The sequence below is a fragment of the Hydra vulgaris genome, chromosome 10, assembly GCF_038396675.1.
Source record: "Hydra vulgaris chromosome 10, alternate assembly HydraT2T_AEP".
In the NCBI taxonomy this organism is placed as follows: Eukaryota; Metazoa; Cnidaria; class Hydrozoa; order Anthoathecata; family Hydridae; genus Hydra; species Hydra vulgaris.
The window spans coordinates 34782501-34785788 of record NC_088929.1 but is presented as its reverse complement, the minus strand read 5'-3'; positions in this window follow the sequence as shown (position 1 = coordinate 34785788).

Below are 3288 nucleotides of genomic sequence, written 5' to 3'. Positions count from 1 at the left end.
AAAGAAAATTGTCTTGATGTTATTTTAAAATACAGATGAAATAACATCAAATTCTTTTTTTTTTCAGTAAACTTTTGTTACTTTTTTTACTTTAAATTTTCAAAAAGTTTAAAATTAAAAAAGTAACAAAAGTGCAAATCACAATATTTCAACAACCAGATTCGAATCACATAATTAAAATCAGGCCCGTAGCAATCTTTTTGTTTTTGATTGAGAACTTAACTTTATGTAACGACATGAAGCAAACTCCAAGCATTTATATATTCATGTTTATGTAAAGCTTTTCAAAAGTATTACGATAATCGGAGTCTGCTGAAAATAAACCCTTTAAATGTTGACTTCCCTTTTACGCCATTGGTGTGAGAGTGATGAGTTTATAACATTTATAAATACATTTTTTTAACATTTTAAACTGAATTTAAGTTCGTTAACAAGTCTCTAATATCATGCAACAATCTCATAGATTTCAAAAACTATGAACATATAAATTCTGAGCAACTTCTCCTATTTTTTAGGGGATTTAAATGGGATTTGATAACTATCAAATTAATTTTTTTTTCAAATATAATTTCGTCATTGGTTTTTTTTTTTTTTTAATATATAAAGACATTCTTTAATACAGTGATGGATTTTTAATTTTTATAATTTTTTATTTTTCATATATTGCCGTTACAAACTATTAATTCTCTTTTGTAAAATATACGAAAGGTGGGGAAAAGAAGAAGATAAAAAAGTCTTTTGCCAAGCCTATAAATATCCGTTCATAATAAAGTCATTAAAAGGTTGTCATTAAAAACTGATGATCGTGTGTTTTTCTGAAGTTTGAGTTTAATAACCTTATTTTAGTTGACAATTATAGTTTTGTATTTTTTGCAAATATATCTAAAAAATTAATATATATATTTATCTGAAGTACTGAATTCTCCTGTTTTAGTATGTTATTTTAGAAAAAGGTGAATATTTTTCTAAAATAACATATTAAAACAGAAGAAATATTGCATAAATAATACAAATTTTGAATAATTTTTTTTTTAACAAAAAAAAAAAATTTTATTCATGAAAAATATAAATTAAACAAAATACAATATTTAACTTTAAATGGATTTAAATACAAGTATTGCGTGGTATTATACCACATTAAAAGCGATGCAAAAAAGTTTCATAATTTGAAAATGCGTCGTATTCTTTTATTACCAAACCTATTAAAATTACTTAATCAACAGCATCTTTTACTAAGAGTATTATTAATAGCTACATACAAATGAGGTCTTTAAATGTGTTGTTAAAAACCATATTAAGCTCATTTAAAAACTTTATAGTAATCAATAATATAATGATGTCTACTTGCGTAAACTCTGAGATGTAATATTATGATTATGAAAAACCAATGATTTTGGTTAATAAATATACTTTTGGTAAATAAAACATACTTAAGTGCCAAACTAAAGTATGTTTTTGTTTATATCACATTAGAATGTTTAGGAAAGTGTAAAAAAGTTTTACAATTTGTACATGCGACGTTTCCTTTTATCAACAAACCAATTTCAATTAGATAATCAATAGCCTCTTCTTTAACTAATAATATTATTATATAGTTACATACAAATGAGGTTTTCCAAAAACTTTTTAATGTTTTGTTAAAAGCCACATTAAACTCATATAAAGATTTTACGGATAACCAAATAACCAATAACACAATGATGACTTTAATAATTACATCAATATTACATCTTAAAATTTACGTATGTAAATTATGAGATGTAATAAAAATATAATTATGTAAACGCAATAATTTTGGTCAAAATGGTTTTCATAATATTTCATATTAAATTTTCTTTAAAATTATGCTATGTTTTGGTATAAACAAAAACATACTTAAGTACCAAACTTAAGTGTGTTCTTGCTTATCGCATAAGAATGTTTAAAAAAAGATTAAAACAACCACTTTATTTGGCGAGGGTGTAAACTTAGTGTAAGAAAACAAAAATAGATAAAAATTACTAATTTGTTGCTCTCACATTTGGAGTAAAGATGATAAATGTTTTAGGGCATTTTTGTTTCCAGGCTTTTATCACCACAATTTTTATTTCTTTATCTAATTATAAATCGTTTTTACGCTTCAGCTCGGGATTTAGGTATATTACACAGCGGCCAAGCAAAGTGTACTTTGTCATTAAACATACGTGGCCGAGGTGCCCATTTTCTGTTTCTCTAGAGCGATAACTTTTCTAAGAAAACAAAACAAAAAAAAACTCTTTAAATATATCTCAGAGCTTCTGAACTTTGCGGTTCTTGGTTTAGTTGCTTGTGGGACGGGAAATTTTGCTTATACTGGCCTTGCGGTAGCAAGGCCACTGATACTACACGCAAATAAAGATATTTACGTGTAAAGTCCTAAATTTTTTCAGAACTTTCGAATGGTTGGCCAGAGAGTGAACATTTTTGACACGGTTTGATTCAGAGAATGGTTATAATAGTTAAAACTATCATGGACCGGAATTAGAGCGGGTTTTAATCATGGGCAGAAACCTATTATTGATATTTTCAAAATTTAGAGGGAAGAAATACCTAAAACCGCGCAAATCGAATGTTGCGGCAAACTAAATGTTAGTGCCTTAAAGTTTTACTTTTTTGCATTTCTTTTATACAAGATCATGTCAAAGTTATCTTAAAATACAAGTAAATTTATTTGCTTACTTTATATAAGTTACTTTTAATTTACTTTACAATTTATATAAAATGAAAGCTTATCTAATTTAAATTTTATTTTATGTAATTTATTTTTAATTAAGATTTGTTATTACTTTTAAAATAAAAAATTTCTACTTAAAAAATATTATTTTATTTGTAAATTTAATTTACATTTGGCAGCATATTGCTTATATGTAATTTACTTTCATATGCAAGTTACTTTACAATATAATTTTTTTTTAATTTGTTACTTTTATAGGTAAATGTAAATTACAGTTTGAGGAAGTTTTATATTATGAAATGTAATTTTCAAAAGTAATTAACTTTTAAATGTAAAAGTAAAATAGCTTATTCACGTGACTTACTTTTACATGTAAAAGTAAATTACTTTTTGATGTAATCTTCTTTTACATAAGTTTTTTTTGAAAGTAAAAAAACTTTAAAAAGTAAAAGTCGTTTCAAAAAAATAAATAACTTATACGAAATTGTAAATTTACATAAAGCGTTTCAAATTACTTATGTAATTTACTTTTTAATAAAAATTAACTTACTCGAGTAAGTAAAAAAAAAAGTAAGTAAAAGTGCAATCCCTAACTC